Genomic DNA, 21,895 nt, shown 5'->3' on the forward strand with positions numbered 1-21,895 from the left:
CTGAAGCCAGTGTCCATGTCTTTTTTAGTGGTTTTTCAGGACAGCTATCCATAAACTATTGGATTTTTACCGATAGTTTTACGATATTCCATGAGGATTCCATGAGGTTTTCAGAATTCCTTCTTGGATGTCCTTAATATTTCTTCTCGGGATTACTGTTACCTATAGAACTTTTTTCGAGATGTCTCAATTTTTTCTTAGGTTTTTCCTGAAGTTCCTGTCGAGATTTCTTCAATAATATTTTGCGGAGTTTCTCGCAAGATTTTATTTGAATTTCCTCGAATATTTCTCCATGAATTTCCTATAAGGTATTTCTCAGGAGACATTCTGAGGAAAACCCGTAGGGGATGACATATCCTTTTCTAACCGGAATATCCGCATTTATCCGTTTCTAACCGTCGCTAACCGTTGCTAAGCGAGCTGCTAAGTGAGCAGCGGTTTGACGCGGTTAGCGACGGTTAGAAACGGATAAATGCGGATATTCCGGTTAGAAAAGGATATGTCATTCCCCTTGGTTTTAACTTGAGTTTCGAGGCTAATTTGAAAATCATCTAGTATCGATGGTAAATATGAAAAGATCTATCGGATCTATAGATTTCCATGTAATTTGAAAACAGTAAATGGGGATAACATCACCATATTTATTTGGGCTTGTAGGTAAAATGGGCTAATTATCTGATTCATTTACATAGCGTTCGCCTGTTTTATTACACCTGAATTGTCATTTGGAACATGTGTAAAATTTGGAGTCTGATTTAGGCAAACAATATGTACTATAATATAACCGAGAATATATCCGGAAAAGGGCAATAAATTAGGAAGTTGACATACAGGGGATGGCCAAAATGTTTGGGATAGGCAACTTTTTTTCTCTCACAAAAAAGTTCAACATGCTATAACTTTTCATAGAGCGCATCAAAAAATCTCAAATTTTGACTGTTTGTCAACCTATTATATGTGCATCATTGGCACAAATTTGGGCTCGATTGATTAATCTTTCGCAAAGTTAGAACCGTTTGGGTAAAACACTATTTTTCAGGCATCTCATTTTTGAGCTGTCATATCTCGGAAACCAGTGAACCGAATTGAATGAAATTTTAAACGTACACTAACAATATGTAAATGCTTCACTTACTATTAAAACAAAGGTACTTTTTAAACGTTGAAAAAAGTTATCATGGATTGACACTTTTTGGATTTTTCTCGAAAAAATGTATTTTTTGCCTTTCTCGTACACTAAGTGTACCGGAAAGGCTATATGTTCTCTCCAAAATTGACTTTTTGATAGAAGGCTCGGAGGGACGTGACACATATACCAATCGACTCAGCTCGACGAATTGGGGTGATGTCTGTATGTGTGTATGTGTGTGTGTGTGTGTATGTATGTGTGTGTGTATGTGTGAGTGTGTACAAAAAAACTCACATCACTTTTTGGCAGTAAACCTCAACCGATTTTAATGACCGACGGATCATTCGACGCGGAATCTGGTCCCATTGTTTCCTATTGAAAATGGTTCGGATCGGTCCAGCCGTTCCGGAGTTATGGCCATTTAGGTGTTCCGGGCCGGTACCCCAGGAAGGGGCCAGATATGAAAGCGCTACAAACCCATCCATGCGACACATAAAACTACGGCATTTTCGATAACTTGATGAACGGTAACCAGAAAAAATAGTCTCGGCCATATCTGAACCAGTAGTGTCCTGGAACCGGTTCCGGGTGTCCAGCCGGAAGTGGCCAAACATGAAAGTGGATTAAACCCATGCATGCGACATATCAAACTGCGGCTTTTCCTATAACCTGATGAACAGTAAGCAGGAAAACATTCTCAGACCATATTGGAACCGGTAGTGTTCCGAAACCGGTTGCAGATGTCCCGCCGGAGGTGGCCAAGTATAAAAGTTATTCAAACCCCTGCATGCGACATATCAAATAGTGGCTTTTTTGATATCCTGATAAACAATAAGCAGGAAAATATTCTTAGGCCATATCTGAACCGGTTGTGTTTTGAAACCGGTTCCGGGTGTCCGCCGGAAGTGGCCAAATATAAAATTGAAACAAAACCATGCATGCGAAATATCAAACCACGGCATTTTAGATAATCTGATGAACAGTAAGCAGGAAAGCATTCTTAAACCATATCGGAACCGGTAGTGTTCCGAAACCGGTTCCAGATGTCCCGTCGGAGGTGGCCAAGTATAAAAATTAATCAAACCCATGCATGCGACATATCAAATAGTGGCTTTTTTGTTATTTTGATGAACAGTAAGCAGGAAAATATTCTCAGAACATATCTGAACCGGTAGTGTCCGGAACCGGTTCTGGGTGTCCCGCCTGACATGGCCAAATATAAAAGTGAACCACACCCATGCATGCAACACATCAAATCGCGGATTTTTAGGTATCTCGATTTGTAAAAAAAAAGTTTCCGGCCATATTTGGGACAACCGATAGTGCTCCACAACCGATTACGGGTGCGCCATGACTTTTTAGGTAACCTGATGAACGGTTAACAAGAAAAAAAATCATAGACCATACTTTGGAATACCAATAGTGTGCCGAAACCGGTTCCAAGTGCCCCGACGAAAGTGGTCAAATGTAGAACGGAACCACAAAAAATACACGCAGCATATTAAATAACGGCTTTTTCGATAACGCGAAGAACGGTCAGTAAGAAAATAGTCTCAGGCCACATTTAAGACTAATGGTAGTGTTCCGGAACCAGTTTCGAGTGTCTCGCAGGAACCGGCGAAATGCACAAATGAACCACACCCATGCATGCAGTACATCAATTTGCAACTTTTTAGGAAAACTGATTAACAATTTGCATGAAACTAGTCTAAAACCACATCAGGGACAATTGGTAAGTGGTAAAATGTGAACCAAAAATGGCTTGGAAAGTGGTAAAATGTGAAATTGAACCAAACCCATGCGTGTACCATAAAACCACGCTTGTTCGACAATGATTGCTGTCAAATTACCTGGGTAAACTTTTAATTCGATAAACTAACTATATTTTAGTTTTTGGTTAGATAGTAGGATTTGTTTTTGAATGCAAATCCTACACATGTTGTGGTGGTACGAATTGATAGCTTGTTCCTTTTACGATTGTTGTCTTCAGAAGTTCACTGCGGTTGATCACAAAACGGATCAGGTGTCGGAAAGCACCAAATTTGAACTTCCGGAAGTAGCAACTACACGAGGAGCGCGGGTGTGAGTAACAGCACAATAACGGATCATTCGTATTTACAGTATATTATTGTGACATTGTCAAATTAAAAAAAATCGTATTAAAGAGTGATGAATACGCAGGTTTGTCAGTACATGAAATAGCAGTTTTTTTGATAACACAATGATCGATTTGTAAGAACATAGCCTCAGATCATATTTTAGACAACCGGTAGTATCCCGAAACCAGTTCTGGGGGTCCCACTGGAAGTGGTTAAATGTCAAGGGGAATGACATATCCTTTTCTAACCGGAATATCCGCATTTATCCGTTTCTAACCGTCGCTAACCGCGTCAAACCGCTGCTCACTTAGCAGCTCGCTTAGCAACGGTTAGCGACGGTTAGAAACGGATAAATGCGGATATTCCGGTTAGAAAAGGATATGTCATTCCCATTGTTAAATGTAAAAGTGATCTATACTCATGTATGAGATAAAGCTAATCGTGTTTTAAGGTAACCTAATGCTCGTTAGCAATGAAATAGTCTCAGACCCGGGAGTGCTCCGGAACCTGTTCCGGTACCGCATCGAAAGTTACCAAATGTACCATGCGATACATCACATCACGGCTTATTTAATAACCTGAGGCAGGGACGGATTCATTCATTTGCAAAGAGTTACATTCACTTGCTACTATCTCAGTTCAGGAGCATGCTATCAAAAAACAATGTATGGATGAATTTAACCTTGAATTTTTTTCTGAAAGTTTGCCGAATAACACTAATGTCGCACACACATACCAAAGTCGTGAGCGTAAATTGCATTCTCGCCGTGGGGAGTTGCCTTTGCCGCCTTCTGTTGATTTAATTATTGATGCTACGCTAGTACATCTACAAAGATTCAAGTAAAACAGGGTAAAACAAGAATGACAAAGTGTTTCATACATTAGTTTTTCCTACGACGTTTCTGAAGCGAGTTAACAGGAAATGAATGTAACTGAATGCAAATGAATGATCCCATCCCTGACCTGAGGAACGGTTGACCCTCGAGCAGTCGCGTCTTCGACTACCTGCTGCAATACCGCGCTCACGCTGTGCACCCAAGGCTTGACCCAAGGGGAAAGTCGCTTAGAACCCTCGCTGTTGTGCCAACATTTTTCAGAGTGCCTTCGAGTGCTCTGATGTACCATATATAATCATAGTGTGCCACAATTGTGCCATGGTGTACCTACCGAAAGTCTCTGACAGTTCACTTGTATTTTTTTTGCAAATAGCTGGCAACCAGGTATTTGTTTTGAAGATTGGATTAGTGGAAATATTCTATGATTAATTTAAATAATGGAATTGGGATGAAATAGCAGACCTTGTTGGAGAGATATATTTGGTAAGTGTTAAGTACAATTGATTTAAGCTGCCAATTAGTTTATTATCCCTTAACCCTCGAGCAGTCGCGTCTTCAGCCACCCTCAACGACACCACGGTCACACTGTGTATCACAAGCGGGCATTTGTCATGGCGCGTGTACTCAGTACACGACGTGACCGCTCCCGGGTTAATTTTAACAGGTTAAAGCGTATGAAGTGCTAGGATGCGAAGCAAATGATCTCGAACTTCTAGCTTGTTGTACGGTCTATGCCAAAATGGAAAGAAATTCGGTACAATGAATATATTGTATCAAGCCTTTATCCCACGGCAGCTTGGCCCTTGACTACAAATCCCCGACAGCACAAATAGGTATAAATTCAGGCATAAATGGCCAGTTTACATATGTGCTAGATCTGCTCGACAATTCACTTTCCCACAGTACTAGCACGACATTAGCTTTGGCATTAGCACAATGTAAACACGTTATTAGAAGACAATAATGTTCCCAATTTGCTACTGTCCGGCAAAATTAGCACATATGTAAACTTGCCAAAAGATACTCGTTCGGTCTTGGCTCCGCTAGCAGCCCAGCGTTATGAGATTGGCCCACCTTCACAAAATAAATTGCTCTCGTCGAACATTATCTATAATATGTATTACAAGAGTTTCATCAAGGTAGAAATAAAGCAATCGCAAATATACACCAAGTTTATGTTCACATTTTTATTGATCTAAATATTTTTTTTATCTGTATTAACGAAATTTTTAGCCCTGGGCTAGTTCATCTCGGGACCCAGTACCTCGCCAAGTACATGGCTTCCACTTATTATTTTACAATTCATTTCCCATACTCAGTCTTTTCCACGTTACACCAAATGATTGGATTAATTCCTGTAAGGCTTACGCACCACTCACTGGTTGTTAAGGTTGAATTCTTTGGACAAATTCACTTTGAAAAACTGGATGAAAATGTCAAGCTGCTCGAGTTGCTCACAACAAAACTATCAACAAGCTCATTTTTCGATCAAGATAGGGTGCCTATTGGGTGCCTATGTTTTAAGCGACTCCCCCTTGTGTGTACCACAAGCGTGCATTTTTCATGGTGCGTGTACTCAGTGCACGACGCAACCGCTCCCGGGTTAACTAGAAAATAGGCTCATACCACATTAGACACTGCCGGTAGAGTTGCACAACCAGCGTTTGGTACTTCGCCGGAACTACGAGAGTAAATAAAATCAATGGAAGCGATAAATATGTGTAAGAGAACAAATTCTTGACAAATTGAACCCATATACAAACAGACGCCTCACTATACTTACTACCTATCGTTCTTGTTGTCAACGGTCAATAAAATATAGCCTAAAATGTGCAGAAAAAGCTTTACCGAGAACCGCAAAGTGATTTATGATTAAGTGAAAAGTTATATCTTAGCTTGTTAGTATCGTCTTGATATTGATCAGCCTCCAGTGTTGGTAAAGGTGCTCAAGCAGTCAACTGAGAAGTCCGCTATTATTCAGCTCTGCTAATACGTTGAACATAACGTCAGACTATGTGCCATCAATAAGTTTTAAGTCAATTCAAAGATGGCGTTGATAAAATGCTTGCTTTTCTTAAAAAAATATCAGGATTCAAGAACACTTTGACTTACGTCGACGGAAAGATCGTGAGAACATATTCGACGAGAAAGGCACTATCACCACTAGGTGGATTAATTTGGGTTTTTACCCTAGTCTTTGGAGAAATTCTGAAAGGAATTCACGGAGGAATTCCCGAAAACAACTGTGTAGCAATTTCCAGAGGATTACTTGAATGAATTTCCGGAGGGATTGCTGGAGAAAATCTCGGAGGATTTTCTGTATGAACTTTCTGAAAAAAAATCTGGAAAAATTGACGAGGGAATCCCTAGAGGAGTACCATAAAGCCCTCGAAGAACTTCTTACTACTTTCAGTCCTGGGCACCCACGGTGGTGCAGCCGAAAGCCGAGGAACTCTCGGAGAAATCCCAGATGGCATCCCTGGAGGAATTCACAGACTCTGGAGAAATTCATGGAAGAAACTCTGGATAAATTCCCGCACAAATTTCCGGAGGAGTCTCCGAAAGAATCTCTGAAGGAACTCCTAAAAAATGCTCAGGCAAATCCTTGAAAGTATTTCCGGTGGAATCCCTGCGAAAGCTCCCACAGGAATCATTATATCATCTTTATCTGAGAATCTTTATATATCCCTAGAGGGATTCCGGGTTTTACCTTCTTCTTCTTCTTCTTCTTTATGGCTCGACGTTCTCACTGGAACTTGGCCTGCCTCTCTTCCACTTAGTGTTCTTAGAGCACTTCCAAAGTTATTGATTGAACGGATTTCTTTGCTTGCCATTGCATGAATTTGTATCCACTTATCCGCGAGCGGTAATGGCGGCGGCGGGCACAATTAACCGATTCGGATTTTGACGTTTCTTGGGGATCGCAATCGGTTGGCGCCACTAAACGGTGGGTGAAGGGGTGAGGAGGATAATGCAGCTAATCAGAAAATGAAATAGTTATAAAAAGTTCATTTTATGAAAAAATAGTCATTTTTGCCTTTCTCGTACACTAAGTGTACTGGAAAGGCTATATGTTCACTCCAAAAATCACTTTTTGATAGAAGGCCCGGAGGGTCGAGTCACATATACCAATCGACTCAGCTCGACGAATTGAGGTGATGTCTGTGTGTGTGTATGTATGTATGTGTGTGTGTATGTGTGTGTACAAAAAAACTCACATCACTTTTTGGCAGTAAACCTCAACCGAGTTTAATGACCGACGGTTCATTCGACGCGGAATCTGGTCCCATTGTTTCCTATTGAAAATGGTTCGAATCGGTCCAGCCGTTCCGGAGTTATGGCCATTTAGGTGTTCCGGACCGGTACCCCTGGAAGGGGCCAGACATGAAAATGCAACAAACCCATACAAGCGACCCATCAAATCACGGCATTTTCGATTATCTAATGAACGGTAAGTAGGAGAATATTCGCAGACCATATTTGAACCGGTAGTGTTCCGGAACCGGTTCTGGGTGTCCCGCCGGAAGTGGCCAAATATAAAAGTGAACTAAACCCATGCATGCGACATATCACATCGCAGATTTTTCGATAACCTGATGAACGGTAAACAGGAAAATAGTCTCAGACCATATCTGATTCGGTAGTATTCCGGAACCGGTTCCGGATATCCCGCCGGAAGTGACCAAATATAAAAGTGAACCAAACCAATGCATGCGACACATCAAATCGCTGCTTTTCCTATAACCTGATGAACGGTAAACATGAAAGTAGTCTCAGATCATATCTGAACCGGTAGCATACCGGAACCGGTTCCGGGTGTCCCGCCGGAAGTGGCCAAATATAAAAGGGAACCAAACCCATGCATGCGATACATCAAATCGCCGCGTTTTTCATAACCTGATGAATGGTAAACAGGAAAATAGTCTCAGACCATATCTGATCCGGTGGTATTCCGGAATCGGTTCCGGATATCCCGCCGAATGTGACCAAATATAAAAGTAAACCATACATGGGACACATCAAATTGCAGCTTTTCCTATAAGGGTCTGTCCATAAACTAGGGGTGGTGGGGGTAAAGTGGACAACCTAAGAATTTTGGTCGTTTCCCGCGGAAATGCAGCAAAATCCATCTGATTTTCCGAGTAACATAGAAGGTAATGATATACTCTAGAAATCTTGTAAGGGGTTGCATTTAAAAAATATTGATTTGTTTGATTATTTTCTTCGCCAAATCGTGCATCAAAATAGCGTGAAAAAAATGGTGGGGGTAAAATGGACAATCGATGGGGTAAAATGAACAAGTCGTTAAAAGTTATATAACAGCATATTGGATTCTATGTTTTTAAATACAAACTATCAAATTTCATACGATACCTTTATTATGTTGTTTTCAAACTTTTAATACAAACTTTGAAACACACCTAAATAATTATTGTAAAAATAGTGTAAAAAATAAGCACTTTTTTGGATGAAAATTATATTTTGTTGATGTAACTTTCATAACTTTTTACTTCAACTATCTTACGATAGGTATAACGGCTGATGATTCTGAAGTTTGCAAAAAAATCAAAAAATTTTGGTGAAATTTGAACCGATTGTCCATTTTGCCCCCACGGTCTGATTTTGTTAAAAAAATTCCAAAACTTTTTTTTTTATAAATTTTTTTTCGGTCAAATATATTCTTCTACATGGACTTCATTGGCCTAGGGTGTAAAACTTGTAATAATTTGAAAATAACTTACGAGAAAAACTTAGCAATTATAAGCAGATTTTACATCATTTCCGATTTTTCACGTGAGTTTTAAAGTTTTTGTCATCTTGAAGAGGTTTATTTGATTTTAATGTTCAAGATCAGCAAAAGTATAATGATTCATGCTTAGGCATAAGTTTCAATCGTTGAAACATTTAAAAAAACAATAAAAGCCATGAAACTGTACCCTGTCCATTTTACCCCACCTCTCCACTTTACCCCAACCACCCCTATATAGACTCTTAGGGGGGGACAGTGGAGGGTTTGCCCAAAGTATACGCTCCATACAAATTTCGAAAATTTTGTATGAACAAAATTCTATGAGAGGAGCGGGGGGTCTGAGATGGCCGAAAAAAATTTTTACGTAGTTTATGGAAAGTGCCTAACCTGATGAATGGTAAACATGAAAATAGTCTCAGATCATATCTGAACCGGGAGCATACCGGAACCGGCTCCGGGTGCCCCGCCGGAAGTGGCCAAATATAAAAGTGAACCAAATCCATACATGCGTTACATCAAATCGCAGCCTTTTCGATAACCTTACAGTACGGTTAGCATGAAAATAAGCTAAGCCCACATTAGAAACTACTGGCAGTGTTCTGGAATCGGTTCCAGTTGTCTCGCCGAAAGTGGCTGGATGTAAAAAAGAACAGTTCTCTAGTTACTAAACCAATTTCCGCGACACATCAAATGGCTTTTTAGGCATTCTGATGAACGGTTAACAAGAAAAAATATCTCAGATCATATTTGGGAAAACTATGTAGTGTCCCGGAATCGGTTCCGAGTGTCCCTCCGGATGTAATCAAATGTAGAAGGGAACTGAACCCCATAAGGTTTTCTTCCGATAACCTGATGAACGGTTTTCAAGAAAATCGCCTCAAATTACGCTGGAGACCACCGGTAGTGTTCCACAACCGTTTTCGGATGTCCCTCCGGAATTGGTCAAATGTAAAAATGAGCCATGTAAATGTTCCGAAACCGGTTTAGGGTGCCCACTGGAAGTGGACATATATAAAAGTGAGCGGTACATAAAAGCTCTTTTTTGTCAGTAACCTAATAAGAAAATAGGCACAGTTCACAGAAATTACTACCGGCAGTGTTTTTAGTTCCGAGTAACCTGAATAACAGTTAGCATTAACATAACAGACCACATTCAAATATGCCGGTAGTGTTCCGGAATCATTTCCGGCGGTCTCGTCAAAAGTGACCAGATATAGAGTATACAAAACTCATGCATGGAACACATCAAATCGCGACATATCGATAAGCTAATGAACGGTAAGCAAGAAAATAGGCTCAGACTACATAAGAGACAGAAGCAGCGTTGAGTGCTTCAGCGGAATTACGAAAGTGAACTAAATCAATGCAAGCGATAGATATGTGTAAGAGAACCAAAAACCTAAAACACTTAAGCGATTTCATCAAATCACACCATTTTAGATTCCTGAGATGTAAATATACAGTAGGATGAATCAACGTTGTATTGAAAAATTAAAACAGCCTCGAACATTTTTTTAAATCACTATTTGCGTCTGATTACTGCGCAAAATTTAGATGCTACTGAAGGGCGAGCTCTGTAACGTGGTTAATATTTGAATGGGATATAGCATTGACAATTCAAATTACTACATTACAAATTTTACATGAATCTTGTAACCAATGATAATAAAATATAGCCAAAATGTGCAGAACAAACTTCGTCAAAGTGATCTGTGAAAAAGTTTAATCCTGGCTTGTAATTGTAATCTTGGTATGGATCAGCCTCCAGTGAGGGTTGTCAAGCAGTCAACTGAAAGGACTGATACTTTCAGCTCTGCCTATGCGTTGGACATAACGTCGGAATAAGTGCCCCAATTCGATGATGACCTTGATAAAATTCTTGGTTTTCTAAATAAAGTATGTAAAGTAATAAAGTCCCAGATCGCTGTTATGAGAATTTCCTCCTTCTCGTTCATTACCAAAGCACAGATATTTGGGGCTGATCACTGACTCTAAGACAAGATTGATTGCGTCGACGGAAAGATCATGAGTACATATTCGACGAGAAAGGCACTATCACCACAAGGTGGATTAATCTGGGTTTTTGTGATAGAAATCACTTATTTTAAATGAAATTGTCTACCTTTAGGCGTTTAAGGGGGAAATTTCAAAATTTAATTTTGCAATTAAAGTATTAATTTCACTAGTTGTAAGATTTTAAACGCGTTATTCGGTTTTAGAAGAGCAAAATTAAGCGGAGAACCGATTCCAACCGATGCTTAATTGTATCAATTTCGTCCCAAAGTGGCTTGTCCAATATTTTGATATTTGAAGTTATTTAACTTAAAGTTTAAATTTGTTGAACAAAATTCTGTCACATGGTTCCATGGAGATCCACTGGGTAATGGTTTTACAGAAATTCTTTTGGCAATATTTGAACAGGCACTGATGTTATCCGCAAAAGTTGTTTTAAAGTGATCAATTTGACCCCGGATTACGGTACCACCTACTCATACTCAAATGAATGCCAGGTGATCGAAAACTCTTAATTAAATGGATTTTTCGATCGTTTGGTTGTAGTGCGAGTAGGTGGTACTAGCGCTCTAGCGCCGTATATATAAGAGTTAACATATGACGTCCTTGGTGATAATTTTAGGAAAAAAAAGACCTACAGCTTTGCCGAAGACCATATTTCAATATTAGGTTTCTGAACTGAGTTATTGGACAAATGAGTCAAACGATTGCCAGGTGATCGAAAACATCCCTGCTTGTAAATGTTCTTGAAAAGGGAAAATTTACGAAATCAACGAGCGCATACCTTTTATGTAATCGACTTTGACAGGATCTAACTTTGGTACATCCGGTTCCTCGGCAGCTTCTGTATTTCCGCCAACATTGTTACGACTTATGCCGGACGGGTTATTAGATTTTCTCCCTGTTACTGTCGCATTTCCACAACCTGTGGGCCACAGCTTAACCATAGGCTCTTTTACGAATATATAGTCACTGTCGTTAGCTGTGATCATTAGCCATTCGCTGTTCGGGAAACCTTCAACATCGAGGAATCTTTTACCTTCTGGTTTCTTCATTAGCGCTTCTTGGAGGCTGAAGTTCAGCGACGTGAGCCGTGTGTTGTCCTGCTGTAGTTTTTTTTTATTCTTTTTTTCAGTCGCTGAACTTCTGAGCCGTCAGGTTCTGGGTCCGCCATATCAACCGAGCTGCCAAGTTCCTCGGCACTTTCTTGGGTACACAATACCTCTGATTCATCATCGATTTGCTGGTTATCCTCAACATCCGAGCCCACGTCTCCAGAATCTACGTGCGGGATTTTTATTTGGCGTTTAGGGTAATTCATGTATTTTGGACAGGCTGAGGACAACGTTGAAAAAATCGTCCCCTAGCTTCCTTAGAAAGCAATTGATTATTTTGCAAAGTTACCAATACGCTTAAAATATGATAGTACTTTGCGTTCCTGGTGACACAGGCCTGGTAGCGAGTCACTTTTTAGTGATTTGGTCACTATTTTTGAGTCGGTCACTAAAAAGTCACTATTTGCATGAAAAAGTCACTAAAGTCACTTTTTTCAGTAAATTGGTCACTAAAGTCACTATTTCGTTAACCTGACTACATTGAAAAACATTTATTGTCAAAATTGATGGACAAATTTTCCTCAGAAACCTTATCCTTAAAAAAAATTTCGGCTGCGCCGCTTATTACACTACTATTTTTGTTGTCTTTATTAATCTTCATCACGCTGGGAGCAGCTCGCTGACGCTACAGAGTTCTCGTATTTCGAAGAAGCAAAAATTAACTTCTGAAATATTATACTTTTTCTATAATAACATTGCAATATTCCTTAAGTATTTTCATTTAATTATATATTGAGCTTTGCAAGGATTTCGCGACGATCATGCAAATTTTCAATCGTTGACAGCACAATGTTCACACATCCAACAACAAAGGAAACAGTGCATAAACAAACCGATTAGTTGAAACACCACCCCAAAATAACGCTCCGTTGCTGGAAAATTGTAGCGGCGACATCAACCAATGTATGCTGAAACCGGTGTGCATATTTTGTGGTGAGACAATTTTGTTTGCCTGTGCGTCGTATTTGGAGCAAGATCGTCAATAATTCAGTTTAATTATATAGATTCTAGGGATTTTTTCAGTAGATTTCAGAACTATTTCTGTTACAAATGCGAGATAAATTTCTGATAAAACTATTGGAGGTACTAGTCACATCATTTTTTTGATTGAAATCCGAAAAGGTTTATAATGAAGTTTATTTGGGAGCAGCTCATACGAAATCTAGCAAAGATGGGACAGATATGCGATTCACGGCAGCAGCTTTTGATGAAAAATTTCATGTTTCTACAAATATTTTTGACGTTGAATAACGTCGTTCGGCAAGATATGGGGGTACAATTCAGAAAACAGAAAATTTGAGCATGTAACGAAAAGTGGTTAGGTTTTGACCGCTAATAACTTTGTCAATTCTTGATGGATTTTCAATCTTTTTGCATGAATCTATCAGAACTTTATTTACGCGTCGAATCCATGCTAGGTAAATATTGATTTTCAATAGTAAACTATTGAAAATTTGAGAAAAGTGAACCCATGTTTTATCCAGCCAATCACGTTCGAGCACAGTTTTGGATTTTTCCGTCGACCGCCGAGCAGTATAAAAGATAATCTTCTTCTCCTCTTCCTTCATTCTTTATCAATTCGTCGACGGGAACGCATCGGCGGAGAGCTGTGCAGTTTGCTCCGTTTGCGTTTTCGTTTAGTGTTCTTTTGCAAGCCGAGCGCGGTGGTCGGTGCGCATCTTCGCGGCAGCACGAGTGGAGTCGCCAACCGGATTAGAGACGGAGAAGCACAGCTCGGTTTCCCTGTTTGGATTTTCGCTCTGCATTCTTTGTCATGCAGAGCGCGGTGCCACCGCAGCTATGGTTGCCGACGGTTGTGTGTGGTCGTACGGCGCGCGGCAGACAATTGGAGTCGCCAACCAGATTAGAGGACTTTTCATCATTGAACAACATCACCGCTACTGTTCCGAATTTGGAAACATACGGAATTGCATCTCCCAACGCACTTGCAATTATTTTGCAAATCCAAACAGTCCTTTTAAGGGCTATTAAACTATCCCACAAGAGAGGAGACTAGGAGGACTACAAATCGAATTTTCTGCAGGCGATAATTCAGAATTTTCCTAGCAAGTATCGACATTTTGAAACCTACTACTACAAAAGCGTCGTCGAATGCGGTGGGGTCGGCGAGAGCGCTTTTGCGTTTCGCTTGCCCATTCTTCACCACACTGTCGACCGCGGTAGATGGACGGACGGACGTATCACTGCCAACCGAGCGATACCGGCGGCGGTGGAATTGAAACACCACCGCGCGTCATTTGCACTTCCAACAACGGAGCCAGCACGAAGGAACACCACGAGGGGAACGCATCGGCGGAGAGCTGATGTGCAGTTTGCTCCGTTTGCGTTTTCGTTTAGTGTTCGTTGGCAAGTCGAGCGCGGTGGTCGGTGCGGTACGTATTCGCGCGCAGCAGCTCAAGCGGAGTCGTTTACCGGATCAGAGACGGAGAAGGAGCACAGCTCAGTTTGCATTTTCGCTCAGCATTCTCACAGCACATTTTCACGCTGTCGACCGCGGTAAACGGGCGGACGCACCGACGAAAACCGAGCAGCAGCGGTGGTGGTGGAATAATTTATCATTTCCCCAGTTCGGAAGCGGATGGGCGCCGACGACACGGCAGCAACGCGGTTTGCTTTTGTGAAATCAAAATTAAACAGCCCTTATTAGGGCTACAAGTTTAAATTCCATGTAAGAGTTGATTCGAATTCCACTAGAAATTGAAGAAACGCAAGTGCAAACATTTTGAAACCTACTACGAGAGCACCCCCGAGCGCGGTATAAGCACCGCCAGCAACTTAGCAGCAGAAGCGGCGGTGGCTCATTCGCATTTTCCCAGTGCGGTAGCGGATGGGCATGGCAACAACTGGGAATATTTTAACCGCTTGATGTCGAATTTATTTTAAATTCGCAAGATACGATGACAAAAGCAAACACTTTGCGTGCATAATAAATCTGCTTAAAATTGTTTCAACTTTGAAAAGTTGGACGGGTTGTATACTAGATACGACCGCAAGTCTGGAATTCGTGGATTTCATGAAGAAATATCTTCGGTTTGATCTGGTGTCAGACCCTGCCCAAGCAACAACTGAAAGGAGATCATGCGAGGATCTGACATTTACGCGAAATGTGAAGTGTGAGACTAAGATATGCTATTCGTGCTTCCTCCACCACCGACCGATGCTGACACTATTTGAGTGTTAAGCAGGTAGTTAACTGGCTCTGATTAGCCAGTAATAATGATTTCACATTCCTCCGAACAGCCACACCAACCGACTTCAACCAACTTTCAGAGCATGTTCCATCAACCTTCATCGGCATCAAGATCCATGACATGACGATAAATCATTCTGCATGAACATCAAAATGTATAAATCATCATCTTCAATCCAACAAACGGCCCTTTTCAGGGCCACAGAAAATTCCACTCAAGAGTTGATTTTCGAGTTCGTATGGTATCCTTCACTACACTAACATCAAGGTCTATCAATAAACATCTTCAATCAAACCAAAGGACCCCAAAACTTCGTATCAGAGTCTTTATAAACTTCAATACAGCATTCAATAGTCGAAACTAATGCATAAACGGACGTTATTCAACGTCAGACTTGCGGTCGTATCTAGTATACAACCCCTCCAACTTTTTCATAAATCTTTCGTTAATCTCTGAGCTTTTCTTGGAACCTAATTTTACCAAAATGTTATCCAATATGCGATTGTGAGATTTAACAAGAAATCTGCCAAAATTTCTTACGCAAAATTTGCTCAATTTCTGTAATGATTTGCATAAAACATAAATCAGTTTTTCAACTGCGTCTTCGATAAATTGATTGAACAGTTTTGCCAGAAATCCACTTTCTCTGAAACATTTCTGGGAAAGTTTTCCAGGAGTGCAGTTTTATTTTTTTCAATTTAATTCAACCCTCTACTTACCTCTAAAGCACAATCGATTTTCGGCGTCCTCAAGACAAAAGGAATTAGATGCATACGACAGAATAGCTTTAAGACTATGATTGTCATCTTATTATGTTAACCCTAATGCTAACTGCTTGTTTCCATAAGGAAACTATTGATCTTACTATTGATAGACAATCAAACAACTTTAGATTCACAACTATTTTTTTCATTGCTTCTGAATTTTTTTTCATTGCCTTTCATTGCATTGAAGAATATTGTGTGCATCAGATGATACCATACTAATTTCAGCGGAATCAGAGATGTATAGACGCAAGAAAATTAGATTTTGGGAATCTTGTACAAGCAAAGAATTAGAAAAAAGTATTTTTCTATAGAGACAGAAACACTAAACAGATTGCAATGAAACAATTTTGTAAGATTACCTATGTATGTAGGAATATTGTTTGAAAATTGCATTTGATTTGGTCAAACCTTCAGAAAGTTGTGGTCGTATATTTGTCTTGGGAATCTATAATTTTTGTACTTGTTCTACGAAGAAAATGAAATTTTCGTGCTGGTGGGCAATAGAAGAAAATTTATTGTAAGAACGTGTGTGTTAGACTTCGACCACAGTAGAGTAGGTAATCAAAATTTGAACCAAATTGCGGCTTTCTGAAGCACTGCAAATTTTAAGTGATTTTTTCTCCCACATGGAAATAATTTACTACGGCAAAATCGTATGTACATGAAAGCCACGGGTATAAGCTTTCTGTTAAATGGTAAAAAGTTTGTATTTGCACCGAATTTCATTGAAATATTTGATTTTTCATCAACAATGATTTTAATCTTAATTTGAACCAATTTTAATCTTAATTTGAACTACTGGCGGCAGCAGCTCGAGCAACTCACAAAACAGCCAATTCCATGCTAAACAATGAAAAATCACATGAATCTGCTAATTCTCATACCTATTTTTCATTAGGCAGTGGAATCTCAACTCAGAATGTTCGAAATTCTTTAGGAATTTGGAAACTAAATTTGGACTTTTTCATCCTCCAAGAGTAAACAAAGCAACCACTAGCGCAATCTACAGGCCAACACTAGAAGCTCACCCCCGTTTACTAGTTCAAATTTAGATTACAAATGGTTCAACTTAAGATAACATTCTCCAAGTAAGAATCACTTAAATTTGATAATTTTATGACAAATAATGCGGAATATTATTCGGTTGGTCGATTCTACGATAAATAAGCTTACATTTGACGTGCTTACATATTGCGTGTGATACAATGCATGAGCTGTACGAGTGCACCGAAAATGTTCTTTCTCTTGGGGGAAATGGGTGAAATCACAGTGATTTTTCAATTGCCTGTTTTCCATGACATAAACGCTTTTTTCAATGCTTTTAAAGCCCATGTTATCAGGTTATATTACGGAAAGCTGTTTAACATCTTTTTCGGGACAATATTTGCCTGAATAGTACGTCGTTTCAATGAATTTTGAAATGGTTCAAATTAAGATTACAATTTGACTAGTTCAAAGCTTGATTTCTTACCCGAAATAAAATTATCAACGGATTCATTTTTTTCTCATTGAAAAATAATGTGCTGTAACCAAAGAAGAACCTGGAAATACAATACAATAAAATACATCATCAGTAGGACGACTCCAGAGGCGCGTCCTCCTTATAGTATACACTATACATCATTATTTCATTGTTAAAAAATGTTGTGGAAAAGTGTAAGCAAAGCAAGAAACAGTATTGAACTTGAAGAGTTCCGAATGTCTACAAACGTGCAAACAAAATTAAAAAAAAATTTGCGTGATTATGTACGATATGTATGTACTATGTATTTTTTTGTCACTTACAATCAGTTATCAAAACATTTGTAAATAGGAAAATATAGTAAGGACTTCCTAATTTGAACACTTTTCAAAACAAAAAAGATTAAACAATAAATAATTATTATTCAATACAATAAATAATAATAATTATTATTATTATTATAATTATAATTCATGGGCACAAACTCTGGAAGTTAAAATGCATTGGTTTTCTTGGAAAATCGTTAATTGATCGAAAGTTTAACATATAAACTCGATTTTCCGTAGATTTTGAGGTCACTATTCAGTCACTATTTGGTCACTTTTTTGCTAATTTTGGTCACTAAAGTCACTATTATTTTGCCACCTGATCGCTACCAGCCCTGTGGTGACAAAAACCTTAACGAAAGCATTTAAAGCTGAGGAAATCGCAATTTCCGATCGCCTGTAAGAATTGCATTTTGGACACCGAATATATGTTTTGGACACCCTCAGGTATATATAATTTGGACAGGGCAATTATCTCAATGATTAGCCATGAATACTGCTAAATTATGGAAGCAGCATAAATTAACAAATATTTTCTTACAAATAATCAAATTTCTCCGCTTAACAGGCATCTATTTTGATAACTATTACAGTTTTTGTTAAAATCGAGGAAATATCGCCAGACCCACAGAATACGCCTCCAAGTATGCAATCGCACAGCATCCCCATGTAGTTCGTCAGATGACCAAAATATATTAAAAGTAGGAACCATGCAATGTAGACACGATGAGCTAGGCACAGTATCTAGCCATGTACAAAAATTCAAGTCAATCGGTTTGAAATTGACTGAGTTGTAGCAGCAAGTGCCCAAAATAGGTGCTCCTGCCCAAATGGTCTCAGACCCTATTTTGGACACATCCTATTTTAAGCGTTCTAGATGAATGTTAAGAGATTGGCTGCCTAATGCTTCTTTATTGAACATTTTTTATTGCAAAAAGGCTTTTAAATTTCTTACAATTATTAGTTCAACCATTTTGAGGTGAATATTGTATGTGACTATGAAGTGTATGTCGTCTTGCATACCTGTGCATTTGAGGGGTTTTACTAAAATAATTTACATTTTCAATAATTTTGAAGTAAATTCTTAATTGTTAAGCATATTTTCAACGTAAATCATCAGAATAGGGTCTATTTGATCCAATAATCGAAATTGAGAAGTATCTAGTTTTATTAGCTCTTCGGGACAAGGCATACATCGCCGTGCATGTCCAAATTATATACATGTCCAAATTATATTTTTTTACCCTATTCTTTGTTTCAGCTTGTAAACGTTTTCTACGGCTCTCATCGCTCGGTCCTGGCAAACATTCCACAATGGTCCGAATCCACGTTTTAGCAGGAAAAAAATCCGTATCTCTGTTTTCGTTAATTTTAGGCGTTTGGTGTCTTCAGAGAAGTTGTTTGCATTTGTTTGCTGCATCTTTTCCAAAAATTTTTGATTAGGGTGGTCCTCGTCCTAACTCAAATCTGGAAAAGATTTTTTACTTTTTAGTCATACGCGATCGAGTTCTTCAGCAAAGTTGTAGGCAATGCTATTTCGAACAACTTTGCCGAATACGTCGTTTATCTAGCTCTTAATTTGAACATAGTAGGTCAATTTTAAATTTTGACTTAGGGTGAGCCCCCCAAATTTTTTTTTGCAATAACTTTTTTATTTGATTTTTTTCGAAGATGTGAGCTTCGGAGCATTTGAAGAGCAAGTAATTTCGCATATTTGTTCTGAACATTGCATGTTGCTAGGTCTTGTCATTCAAATGATATGGGCAATTTTGACTTAAAAACAACGATGTCTTCAAATGCTTATTTCTCATGGAGCTGGTAAAATGAAAAAAAGTTCTTTAAGCGGCATTTGGAAGGTCACATATAAATCCAAATGTGGATCAAATATAACAAGAACGTTATTTTTTAAATTAGAATAAATCGACTCCAAAAATCCCCTTAAAAATCGAAAAACTACTTATAACTCATACAATTTTAAAGATAGAGTCAAACTGTCTTCGGAAAAAATGTGGGTTTTCACCATACCTAAAAGTTTTCCATACACGACTTTTTTGTAAAACGTGAAACAAAAGCTTGAAATTGAAAATTTGATTCTTAGGGGTACATGCTATGTTTTTCTAGGTAATCAGTACGATTAGGTATATTCTTTAAAAACAAATTGGCATGGTAAAAACCTACATTTTTTCCGAAGACAGTTTGACTCAATCTTTGAAATTGTATGAGTTATAAGTAGTTTTTTCAATTTTTAAGGGGATTATTGGAGTCGATTTATTCTAATTTAAAAAATAACGTTCTTGTAATATTTGCTCCAAATTTGACTTTATATGTGACCTTCCAAATGCCGCTTAAAGAACTTTTTTTTTATTTTACCAGCTCCTAGAGATATAAGCATTTGGAGACATCGTTGACTCTCTAAAATAAAAACTCTCATTTTTGAGTAGCGCCCATGCCGCACAGGGACTGTGTTGGAAACACACATTTTTTTTAAATTGCTCGTACGCTCACATTTTTGCAAAATATCAATATTTTTGGGTATTTTAAGATGGTTTATAAACCCAGTGAGGTTACCATGTCGAAATTATTGCAAAATACATGCTCATGTGAGCGTACGAGCAATTTAAAAAAAAAAATGTGTGTTTCCAACACAGTCATGTGCGGCATGGATGTTAACTAAAAATGTGCAGGCCGAACACATTTTTGAGCGTAGCCGTTTTTGCGTGGATTTGAAGTCAAAATTGCCCATAACATTTGAATGACAAGACCTAGGAAGGTGCAATGTTCCAGAACAAATATGCGTCATTACTTGCTCTTCAAATGCTCCGAAGCTGACATCTTCGAAAAAAATCAAATAAAAAAGTTATTGCGAAAAATCCGTTTTTGGGTGGCTCACCCTAAGTCAAAATTAAAAATTGACCTACTATGTTCAAATTAAGAGCTAGATAAACTGCGTATTCGGCAAAGTTGCTCAAAATAGCATTGCCTACAACTTTGCTGAAGAACTCGATCGCGTATGACTTGAAATTTAAAAGTTCTATACCAGATTTGAGTTAAGACGTCCCTAATCACAAATTTTTGGAAAAGATGCAGCAAACAAATTTAACAACTTCTCTGAAGACACCAAATGCCTAAAATTAACGAAAACAGAGATACGGATTTTTTTCCTGCTAAAACGTGAATTCGGACCATTGTGCATTCATGCACTAGTACCGTAATCCGGGGTCAAATTGATCACTTTAAAACAACTTTTGTGGATAACTTCACTGCCCAAATTCGCATAGTCGATGTAAGCGCCACAGTACTTTTCAACATGCTTTTGGAATTTTACTAATGAATAAATATAAATATCAAGATTTTTATCACGTTGGCATCTAACTGAGGGTTAGACGTTGTGATCTATTGAATAAAACTGGTGACAAATATGCACACGCTTTAGATATTAGCTTTTGTACGATGGCATTGCCAGTGGTGGTTACGTCGACTATGCGAATATGGGCAGTTCAGTGCCAATTCAAATATTGTCAAAAGAATTTCTGTAAAACCAGTACCCTGTGGATCTTCATGGAACCATTTGACGGAATTTTGTACAACAAATTTAAACTTTAAGTTAAATAACTCCAAATATCAAAATATTGGACAAGCCACTTTGGGACGAAATTGATACAATTAAGCATCGGTTGGAATCGGTTCTCCGCTTAATTTTGCTCTTCTAAAACCGAATAACGCATTTAAAATCTTACAACTAGTGAATTTAATACTTTAAATGCAAAATTAAATTTCGAAATTTCCCCCTTAAACGCCTAAAGGTAGGCAATTTCAATTGAAATAAGTGATTTCTATTACAACAAATGACTATATCTTCATAAAATGAACTTTTTATAACAATTTCATGTTCTGATTAGCTGCATAACATCCCAACCAAGGCTCCACACAAACGTTAAAACAGAGAATTTACGGGAAGTCCTATTAGCAATCGATTGTTTAGTAGCAATGATTTCAGCTAAATGAGAAATACATTTCAAATTCCTTAAAAAATAAGGCAAAACTAACTTTTTTCTAAAAAATAAAAGCCTACACTCATCTCTAGACAGCTACGAACCAGATGACGTAAAAAGTTTACGATCATTACGACGCTTAAGAGTTCCTAGTATGGAATTACAATGTAGTACCCGAATGATCAATTTCACCC

This window comes from Aedes albopictus, chromosome 1, assembly GCF_035046485.1.
Source record: "Aedes albopictus strain Foshan chromosome 1, AalbF5, whole genome shotgun sequence".
In the NCBI taxonomy this organism is placed as follows: domain Eukaryota; kingdom Metazoa; phylum Arthropoda; class Insecta; order Diptera; family Culicidae; genus Aedes; species Aedes albopictus.